At 33.4% G+C, this 12,265-nt stretch overlaps 1 pseudogene; it reads right to left on the bottom strand.

Annotated features, from left to right (window-relative positions):
- Positions 1-961: 961 nt before the first annotated feature.
- Positions 962-3,220, bottom strand: LOC122604593 (annotated as a pseudogene).
- Between the last annotated feature and the right edge of the window lie 9,045 nt (positions 3,221-12,265).

The following is a 12,265-nucleotide window of genomic DNA, read 5'->3' as shown; positions in this document are numbered from 1 at the left end:
TAATTTCTAGCATATGTCCATGTCTTGTTGCCTAACTTGTTCGTTGAGTAAGTGATCAGGAGTTAAAGTTGCTTGCGTAGATGTAATTCACCCCATGAGAAATTATGTGTGATATTTGACATGATGGTTAGGTTACTCGGCTAGGTCTCATACTTGCCTACTATATAGAATACATGACTTAGTTGGTAACATGTAAATTATAAGTATAGTTGTATTATGGTCTTGAGGACCTTGTGGTATTATACTCCTCTAATATTAAACATATGGACAGTGCGAGTGTTAATGAAGGTGACATGACAATAATCGAACGGCAATGAAAACAACCATTGTGTAAATAACGAGGGCGACATCGAGACTAAATGATTTATCTTGAGCATCGATGCAACTATAAACTTTATTGAGTGAGGACGAATGATCTAAGTTAGGCTAACCATAAATTTGAAAAAAAAAATTGAAATCTAAAAGTTTATCCAACGTTAAAATTTTGCACACACGAACGTCGCAGAGATGGAGTTGAGGGTAAACGGTATTGAGTGGTACATATACACAAATCCAATGTGAAAGTTGATCTAATAGTACGCCTAGATTAACGTGGAACTGAGAGTTCATAAGCATGGGAACAATGAGCCAGCTGAGTGCCATAGTACGAGTCACACGTAAGATGTAAGAAGCTCGAGTGTTTATAATTTGCAATTCTCAAATCTCCTCGACCTTAAATGGATCGCTAGATCGTTGTCTATTACACGAGTGAGGTGCCGTCAAGATTGGATGTCGTGGACATGAACCCTCCCATTGCTAGACAGATGGCCTAAAGTGGGAGCAAACCCGTGATTTCAGTGGATGAGCCGCCAACCAATGGGTGCAACACGTCACGAGTGCGCTGACTATATGTTAAATCGTCATAATAAGTGTTACCTAACTACAACTAATTGAACCTAATATTAATCCGTGTGGGAAAGACTTAACCGCGATAAAGCTTCGGTTGTGAAAGTGGTGTAGTTGGTGCACCTTGAGTTTCCTCTGGAGTAACAGGCTTCTCCAAGGTAACCTGATTAGTTTTGAAGCAATTGATCAACCTCTTGAACTGTTTCAATTCTCCGTTCATTTTCGATTTGCTTTCTCCTCTCCTTTGCAGTTATTGCTGAAGTACCTGATGCTCTATCTTTTGCAAACAATTGTCGCAGTTCATCATAATGGCATATTTCTTTTGTCTTCCACTTTGCAGCTTCGGGCTTCTCCTATATATACTCAAACGGAACTCGAGTTATAAAAATAAATAATGAACATTGATAATAATTTGTTTTGATTCAATCCTACCCATTTAAACCCCTACAGCAGTACGTTTATGACAAGAAACAATTATGATGGGAAATGCAAAAACACATAATAAACATACATAAAGCATATGTGTGTTTTTAAAACATTAACAAGAGAGATAAGACACACGTATATTAGAAGGTAATCATGAGATGTTTAGACATCAGCTCCCAAAATTATAGGCTAGCTAGTAATAATGCATTACTTAAAGATAATCCAGCAGTACCTAATGGGTTTGAAAGGATTATAAGTAGCTGCAAATTTGTACGTATATGTCTATTAACTTACATTGATGAGTTGATCCCAGACCTCATCTTCGGCCTCAATTAATCTAGTCTCTGAGTTCCATGCAAATCCGATTAATGAAACCCCCCTAAAAAGATCGTAACATTGAGAAAAAGTGATCTTTTAATGTTTTCAATCTGTTTTTCAGATGCTCTTTTTTGAAATCCTTGTTCAACTTTGCCGTAAGATCATTCACCATATTAGTGTATGCTTGTGGTGTGAAAGACCCATCAATCCTATTGCCCTCGTTTTGTTCCTTAAGCATGGCTTCAATGAATGCTTCGTCCATCTTAGCGGTCCATTGAAACCTCTCTTCCTTCACAGTAGATCCGTCATTCTGTTTTTTAGCCATGTTTAATCTGTGCATAGTAATCAAGCATATTAAAGATAGATATTTAGTCTAAAAAGATTAGTTAAAAAACATCCACTAATATAAATGGGACCAATAAAAAAATAACAATCAGTAGGTAATATATAAAAATGTTATAAATCCAAACAACTTTCAATACACATGTTCCAAATGCAAATAATACTAACAACCTGATTAGACATATCAATTTCATTGTTTGGGTCAGACAAGTATGCATTCCACATTTGAGTTGCAATTGAGTTTCTTATTTGTTCCCCTCCCTCATCTATTTCTCTTTGAGAGTGATGTACTTCTTCTTGTTGTGCATCTAAAACTTCACGTGCCACTTCATCTTCAAGTTCTTTATCAGGATCCACTTCTAGTAAAAAGTTGTGTAAAATACAACATGACAAAAATATGTCTGATTGTGTCTCAGGAGGATAAAAAGGTTCATTTGAGCTTCTTATTATAGCAAATCTTTTCTTAAGCACTCCGAACGCTCGTTCAATAGCATTTCGTAATGCTGCATGACGAAGGTTAAAGAGTTCCCGCGTATTCTGAGGTGCACGAGATGAGTACTCTTTCAAATGATACCTAACGCCTCTATAAGGTGCTATGAGTGTGCTTCTATGAGGTAAACCACCGTCAACCAAATAAAACTTACCTATAATCATAGAAACATAGTAAAATAAGTTTCATAATATGACCTTATTAATATTTAAAAAAATTGGGCTGAGTACTACCGTCAGGAATAACTAGCTTATCATCTCTACTAAGGGCATCTTTTATTATCCTCGAGTCTGATGATGTGCCTTCCCAACCACTCAAAACATATGTGAACTTTAGATCAAATGTACATGCAACTAACGCATTAATTGTTGGATAACCTTTTCGACCGCGAAATCTAGGCGCATCTTTATTTGACACTCTCACACGAACATGTGTTCCATCAATTGCTCCAATGCAATCCTTAAAAAAGGGATAAAATCTCTTTTTGTCTTGAATCTCTTTTTCAACAACATCACCCGTAGGTTGTCGAATGTATTGATTTTCTAATGATATTATTGCATTCAAAACTCTATGAAAATCTCTATTGATGGCTGATTCGGAACGACGATATAACAAAGACACTGCACTTATTCTTACGTCATGAGCTACCAAATGCAAAAATCTAATAACTTGTTCTTCAACCGACATACGTTGAGTTGGTCGAAGACCACCCTCGTTTTTCAACTTGTGACATAATATATTGAAAGCGTTCTCACTCATGCGAATATGCTTATGGTATGAGCCACTTATGAAGAGCTAGTGAAATAATTCTTTCCGTACGTTTTTTCCATTTAGCATCATGTCTCGATCACGTAAACGGTATGTGCCACGGAGTCTACGATATACAATAAAAACAGCTACAACACAAACCAAGTGGATTGCGGCTAAATGTTGAAGTGTCGTCATTAGATTTACTGATATTATCACTGTAAGTTATTCACACACCATAATGAACCTTATAAGATATAAATAACAAGGATATTGTATCTACGATATATATGGGGTAAACTGTGATCTTCAAAAGAGAAAATCAGACTAATAGATAAGGTTAATAAAAACTATAAAAGCATATTGATCAATTGCACATATCATCATCATACAAAGTTATTGCTTACAAAAAACTACAAAAGCTACCCAAATTAATGCAGATTCGTATAATTTTAAGTAAACAGCGAGCATCCACAATTTACAATTGCGATAACTAAACTATATACATATATAAATAACGATATGATATGAATGGTAGCTAATTGAAGACATAAATTATGAATAGATAATAGTAAACTAGTTTTTTTCTACCATTAATTTCTTGCCGATCAAAAGCCACATGAACAATTCTAATGATGATGAAATATTAATCATAAAACAATAAAATCAGTAATTATATTTCTTAAAATGAATATTAATGATTAACATTTAACAAGATCATATATTTATACATAATCAATGGAGAAAAAATATGATACCTTGAAAAATCGGTTTTGTTGTGAGAAAATAGCATATGAATAATATTAATGAAAGAAAATTAATGAAAAATAATCATATATGTAAAAAAACAAATGTAGAAGATGATTGATGATATACCTGAAGTTGTTTTTGGAGGAAGTTGTTTTTGGAGGGAGTTGTTGCCGCGGGTTTGATAGACGTGTGAGAGATTTTTGTGAGTGAGGTTTTTTATAATAATTTTTGAGGGATAAAAATGTCATTAATTATGTAGTCTAGTAGTTATCTTCTCTAATCCTCTCCAATCACCTCAAAATTGGGCAGAAAAATAGTGGAGCAAATACAACTGAGAAGTTTCCCCACATATCTTTTCATCTCATTTCTTTTCCACACCATATAAAACTTAAGAATGCAATTTTTATTTTTTTCCTCCCAACTCTTTCCCTTTCTTTCTTTAAAAAAACTTAAGAATACAGTCTAACAGAAGTGACTAATCTAGCCACGAAAAAGGTTACATTATCAAAGGGTGATCATCGACCAAACATTAGCCCTTTATAACCATCTGCAAATGATATATATCTCCATAGTTATCAACTCGGTATTTTTGACTCAACTCAAAATCTGATTTTTTTAACTCATGAATCGAAACGTGACTCGAATCGTAAGAGTCAGGATATTTAATAATATATAGTTTATAATTATAATTATATATAAGTTTTGGGTTTTGTTAGTAACAACCCTTAGGGTTGTCAGTAAAAACTAATTGGGTGTATTAAAATTTGTACCTTGCTGTTAGAAAAATCAGGGGACGGTTTTTAATATATAATGTACAAGTTTTTAAGCATGTAATAAGTTGTTAGTGACAAGGTTGTCATTATCATTTTCCATAAGTTTTTATTGTAGATATATAGTTTGTATTGATATATTACACTAAATATAGTAAACATTATTGCAATAAAATTAGATTTAAAAGCATATTATCTTTATAAAAAAAAGAAAGAAATTTAAAAATAAAAAATTATTTTGTGACTCGTGACTCGGAACACGACTCGGACTGACTCGCAAACAAAACACGAGTCAAGCTACCAGTCAGAAGCAAAAACGAGTCATCCACCGATTCGCCTTGTTTTCACTTGATTTTGACTCCACGAATCGACTCGTGGCTCGTACGAGTTTGACAACTATGGATATCTCCAACAACAAATGCTTTAACCATTCACTGGAACACCAAACTGAATTCGTGGGGAATTAGACTAAACCGCCACCTACCCGTAATAACTTGGTTTCTCGAAATTTGTCGAGCCCAAATGCAAGCCCAAGTGAGAACCCAATACAAGAAGGGCGACCCACTCGTACCATCAAAATACCTGCACGTTTTAGAAAGTAATGCATTAGGTCTAGTTTATGTCAGTTGTTCTTTGAAGTAGTCTTTATTCCACGTTTGCATATTGCACGTTGCATTATAGGGAGTTACAATAGGATAGCGATAGTGGCACTAAATAAGGAAGACATGGGTTACAGCCTGCATATTTAAATTCGTGTATCTGTGAAGAGGTAAGGTATACCTTACCTTAGATTATGTATGGAAGAAAAGAGATCGGGAATTGGGATTGTCAAGAGTGAATCCTAACCGAGACCTATATATATATAGATATATGTATATGTATGGCGAGAAGGAAGGAATAAAAGGCAGCCAAGGGAGGAAAGAGGATCGAGAGTAAGAAAGAGCCGAGAGCTTTATATATATGTGTATATATTACGAGAGTGAAGGGAAAGAGAAAAGACGAGAGAAGGCCGGAAGGAAGAGGAGAGAGAAACGGGAGTGATATATATATACCGAGAGTCCTTGGAGGAGAGAGCTTATGTGGGCCCCAGCCGGGAGTAACAAGGTGGGCCCGGCCGGGAGTAACAAGGTGGGCCCGGCCGGGAGTGAAGAGGAGATCCAGGAGGAGTGATCTGGTCCAGCCGAGACAAAAGAGAAGAGGGAAACGAGAGTGAAGAAGGATAACTTTAGTCAAGAGTGATATATGCCGAGAGTGATATATATATATATATATATATATATGCTTCTCTCTTAACCTAGCATGTTTCAAGAAATGGAACAATTGGGCCGAGCCCAAAGCCTACCTTTGGTGGGAGGAGAGGATTGACCAAAACTTATTGATCGAGAATGGGCCAAGAATTTACGAAGGATCATTTATAAATATATATATATATATATATATATATTAACAAGGTCGGTCCCGAGCCTTCCCAAGGCAAGTCTATGACAAGGATTGTCTTAGGAGACACAATATGGCTATGTCCATTCCTGTATTACACCCGTCATGTCAAGATAGAATTTATTAATCAGATTCTCGAAGGTTTTATTCCTCGTACATTCCTTTTAGAATCGAAGGTCAGGCCCATTTATGATAACGGCCTAATGTACAATATAACCCTAATTGGATGCCTATAAATACATGTAATCGTTGGATGCCAGATTCATAATTCAAGATATTACATTCAACATTCATTCATCATATTTAAACGCACATACATTCTCTCTCAATATATATCAATCATCATCAAAATCATCAATATCATCAACATTCAATATCCTTCAGCGATCGATACATCTCTCTGGGAAAACCATCATTCACCTTAGGTTCGTCAAGAACTTAGTAAGTTTGCACTCTTATTGAGGAGATTATGATGATTTTCGTGATTAAACCCTCTTTGTGATTGAGCTTAACAATCCATGCTCAAACAATCTGCATTTAGATGAATACTAGATTTTAAACTCGTGTTCAACCCTGTTAATATATAGATACCTACCAAAAAACGAACAAACTACTTATATAATAATATATTTAGATAATGATTATTAGTATTTTAAATTTGTAGGTAATCTAAATGATGACATAGGCGATTTAATTGGTTAATAAGTTATTAGTTCAACTGTCTTATAATATATATTAATTATAATATGTATTAAGATTAACTGTCTTATAATATATATTAAGATTAAGATTTAGAAAATTGCCCAAAAACTTCTGTGTGTTTCTCTCTTCTAATTTCTTGGAGCTTGACCCACTAAATGGATTGCTTTTTCATGTACCATTGGACAACACCAAATGGCCCAATCCATTAGAGAATGAAAATTTTGGACGGGTTAAGTAAGAGTCAATAAGAGATCAGAGCGAAATAAGTAACTTTCAATGCGGGTGCACGCACAGGCTGACCTTACTTTTGACCCACTAAGCCATTTGACATGTAAACTCTATGCAAAACTGCGAAAGGAACAATGTTATCATGTTTTCATCAAAGATGTAACAAAGTATATAGATACCTACCAAAAAACGAACAAACTACTTATAATCTGAATGTCGGAATGAATCAAAATCTACCAAATGGTACAGTTATACACACTCACGAACTACAATATGCAAAACTAAAGACTACGTAGCATTCATCGAGCAACAGATGGCAACAATCTGAGTTCATGTAAACAACTAGTAACTCATAACTATAACTCACAAACTGAGATGAAAACTGACTCACAGACGCAGATTTCAGTTCACAACTAAACCATCCAAACACTATGTATTTCCTTTCAGTCATTTCAACAAACACTTTCTATGCACTCTTCTCATTCAATAATCAATTAATTAAAAAACCGAATCACTTCTATACAGTTAATGACACACGAATCTGATACAGTGTGTGTGTGTGTGTGTGTGTTTCGTTGGGGTGGGGGAGGGACGCCGGAGAAGTCTGTGTGTGTGGGGCGCGCGCGTGTATGGGATGGGGGGAAACGAAAAGGGAGTGGGGGAGGTACGAGAGTGTGTTACTGTGTTTCTTTTTCTCTAAAAAGACTTTTCTCTAAAAACCAAAAACAATTTGCAAAAAAAAATAGGCCGACTCATTTAGATGAGGAAATTAGTGATGACTCATTGAGTTAGTAATTGCTATATCTATACTCATTATTAAAAATTATCCTACCCCTTGTTCAAAGTTTACACTATTTGAGATATGTGATATTACCTTTTTGCCCTTGCTTCACTCCTTCTCTTTGTCTCTAATCTTCATCTCTTTCTCCAACAATTTGAATCTCTCATCTCCTAATAAATATTTGCCCATTAATAATAAATATTACCCAATATCTTTCATCTCCTAATAAATATTTCTTGGGGTAAACACAGCCTCCTGCTCACTCTTCAAAATTGAAATCACTTCCATTCCTTATGCTTTCAAATTCAAATCTATCATCATATTTTCAAGATTTCAATTTCAAAAACTATTTTCAGATTTATTCCTCATCATTTTGTAGTTTTAGTGTTAATAGCTTGCTGATGCATCAACATTGGTTTGATAAGCTTCTGCATTTATTTGTACAGATAGTAATTTTTGTTTAATATGTTAAAATACATTTATTTCTGTATTGTTTGGCCGTACTTTATTGATTGCTCATTTATACCATTTTCAGTAATCATGACATTGGATGCCCTATCAATGGTATCCACCGCAACGCGCGGGTACCATGCTCGTATAATCCTAACCAAAATATCTCTTCAATTCCAATGTTCCACACAACTGAAATTTAAGATATATGTTTTGCATTTATATCATGTTTAAGGTTGTAGAATAAGACAAGATTATTTGAGATATCTCTACTCGCTATTAATAAAGCAAATTCTCCTCACCTATTAAATATATATACCTGTCTTTAAAATACCTTATTTGTCCTTGAACTTTTTTTTTCTACTTTCCTATAAAGCAAAAGGACCCTTTTTATTTTTAGCAATTTCTGTCTTTAAATTACCAAAATTACCCTTGACATTTATTTTAATAATTAACACTTTAAGCCTTTATTTTTTTAAATATTCCACTATCATCTTTACATCAACCTACACCATTTAAGACTTATACCGCCACCACCAGAAATAATATCGTTACCGACAATAATAGACCGTCGTTCCTACTAACGCCGCCGCATTGCACGGGTACCATGCTCGTTGAGATCCAATACAAACATTGAGTTACTATATTGAGCTGACTCATTGCCTGACATTGCTTTCAGTTCCCACTGAATCGTCAATTGGAAAAGAATAGATGGGCCAGTAGGATGGTTTTGACCGATTAGAAAGAAGAAAGGGTCGTGGCTGTAAAAGAAAGAAAAGGAAAAAGGCATCTCTTTTGTCAATTACTTGAAAGTCACAAGAAAAACAAAAATCGTTTTGAATTTATTGTTGAAGATCAAGATAGAAAAATCAAAGTGAAGATATATTTTTCGCATTGCTTGACACCAACATTTTGACTAAATCCCCTCACTTTTCAATTTATATATTTTTTATTTTTAGAATTACCTATATTTGAAAGAACTTAGTGATTAAGTTATTGTTGATAAAGACGTTTATTTCTAGATTAATTATATTGTAATTTCCAATGGACAGAAGATAATTCCGAAGAAAATTCAATAATTGTATATGGTTGTGTATATTACCACAAACATGTAAATTATATACAGACCGAAATGTAGCCGGTAACATCTTATTTAGCTGACATGACAGCTTAATTAGTAATGCCGTGACAAATTAGTTCTTCATGAGTTATCGTTTTTTTAAGAACAAGTTTATTTCATAATAAATTAGATTTATGTCCGCGCAATACGACGGCAGTCGGGATAGTGATGGCGGAGGTGTTGGTCGTGACGGTGGTGGGGTGGCAGTGGAGACGGTGATGGGGGCGACGATGAGGTGAATGTAAAAGTAATTGATATTAAATGTGGTATTGTAGATCTATACAATAAATTATTTCATTAATGATATTATAGGTTTATTAGATGAAGATGTTTAAATTAGTGAATAAAGAAGAAAGGTATTTTTGGTTTTTCAAAACAGAAAGTTTAAAAATAAAAATGGGTGGTTTATTTTTAAATAGAAGGGTACCTGCGCAATGCAGCTATGATGGCGGTGACCGGTGGTGGTAGCGTGCGGCGGTAGCGACGATGGTGGAGGTGCCATTGGTGACGACTATGTAATGGCGGCAACAGTGGCAGTAACAATTGTTGGCGTGCGGCGGTAAGATCGACGGTGGTGGTGGTGACGGTGTTGGCAACGACGATTGGTGATGATGATGGAGGCGACAAGTAGTGTAAGTTATTGATGTAATGTGATTTTGATGAATTGTGAAATATTGAAACTTAAAATTCAACAAAATGAGAATTGTTGTATAATATAATATAGATGTAGATAAATAATTAGATTAGGCTCTGAGTGTTAATTTGTGTGGGTTGAAATTGTTAGGGGCATTTTGAATATGTTCAATGAATGAATAAGAAAAATGATGAATTTGTAAGGATAAATTAAGTATTTTAAAATCTTAATTAAATAATGAGGGAATTGAGTTTGTTTTAGAAGGTTTTGTTACATTGCAACCCCAAGTACACTAACTAGTTATTAATGTATCCTATCAAAGTATAATTTTTTCATGAGTATCATTTTACCTTTTCTTTTTTGTCTTTTAGCTTATTACAATCTTAATCTTTTTAACTTATTATAATCTTATCTTATTATCTTAATCTATACTCAAATCCTCCTATTAATTATTTATATCTTTTAAATACCTTATTTGCCCTTAGACATTTTTTATTCCCATAATACCCTTTCCTCCCTAAAATTAGGCACGTTCCAACCACTGTCCCTCTTTTGTAACCCGCAATTTTGTTAACGCTGATATGGAAATTACTAACATCAACCGCTCCCACCGTCGCTGCATCGCGCGGATATCTATCTAGTACTACTTTTATGCTTCTGGATAAGGATAGAAACTTCGCCGAAAGTCTCCCGATGTTATATGCAATGTGCTGGAAATCCGAAAATGAGGCAAGATTCATTTTTTTCCCTAGACAAGTATTTATATTTTTATTTCATAACTTTGAAACTATATTGTTTTATAAAATTTCAAATATTTAGTTTTAACGTGCATGTTTATTATTATTATTTTTTTCATATTTCGATGTATTTTTGTTTTAGACTAAGTCCGGTTAAATAGTAATATACCTTTTATGAAGAAATTATAATGTATAACTTTTATAAATAAAAAAAAAGTATTTAGAACATAACATTACAAGAGCCGTTTTACACACTGTCAAAAAAATAAAAAATAAAAAATAAAAAAATTATAAGATAAAATTTATTAAATATAATAACTGAAAAACATAATATGTTTGAAAGAATTATACTAAACCTTGTTTCTTTTACAAAAGTTATTTTTTTTTATCTGGCTATGGCATTAGGCTTTGACTAAATTCACATCGAAATGTTGATAAGAACAAAATTTACAACCGTATGTTTGAAATTGTATTGAATGTTATGTTCTAAAAGATATAATAAATGATTTAAATATGATGATCTATATATATTTAGAAAAAAAACACTTTATCTTTGAATGCATTGAAAAATATGTAATATAATATTTTTATTTAGTTCTCTTTAAAATATTTTGGAAAATGTAATATAACCTAACTCATATGTCTAAAAATCAATCTAAAACCTTAATAATTTGACATATGGATTTTACTAATTATCTTTCTTAGTCTTGCCCTTGATTTTTTCACTTGCCATCATCTTATGATTAGGTTGATTTTAGGCATACAAATTAGGTTGATTATCATTATCCAAATATTTTACATACTTTATCCCCTTAATATCAATAATTAAATTACACTATGAGTCCTTTATCTTTTTAAAATATGTCTATTAACCCTGTACATTAATTACTTTTATATCAATTATCTACATCACTCGACGTTGTCTCCCCATCAACAGTCATCCTCACTATCATAATGTTGTCGTCGTAACTACCGCTGCAAGTGATACTATAATAGTATAGTAACGTGATAAAAACCAACTGGATTGGATCAGTGATTGGAGCTTTTGTCTTTCTACCCATCATGGCTGAAAGTTCTTTTCTATATATGGTAAAACCTCATATTAATCTCTTTATGTTTAATAAGGATAAAACTGTCTAAATATTCTCTTATAAAGCATTTTGAAGTTTTATTTATGGTATGTCTTAAAAAATTAAGCATACTTTTTTTTTTCTTCCAAAAAACCCCTTTCATTATATATATGGTTCTCAAAATGGTCCCCCGTATACTACAACGCTGAATTACCGTATATATCTTTATAACAAATTGTCATTCCTAAAATAAAATTCCGCCATAAGATGCGGGTATTATGTTGTGTATTAATAATTGGGGGTTATGGTTGGGTACTAGGTGTATCAATCTCAAACTCCATATTAAAAACTAAAAAATCAAAGTATTTTACCGATTCC

This window comes from Erigeron canadensis, chromosome 6 (genome assembly GCF_010389155.1).
Source record: "Erigeron canadensis isolate Cc75 chromosome 6, C_canadensis_v1, whole genome shotgun sequence".
NCBI classification, from domain to species: Eukaryota; Viridiplantae; Streptophyta; class Magnoliopsida; order Asterales; family Asteraceae; genus Erigeron; species Erigeron canadensis.
This window is presented reverse-complemented; position numbering and strand designations above follow the sequence as displayed.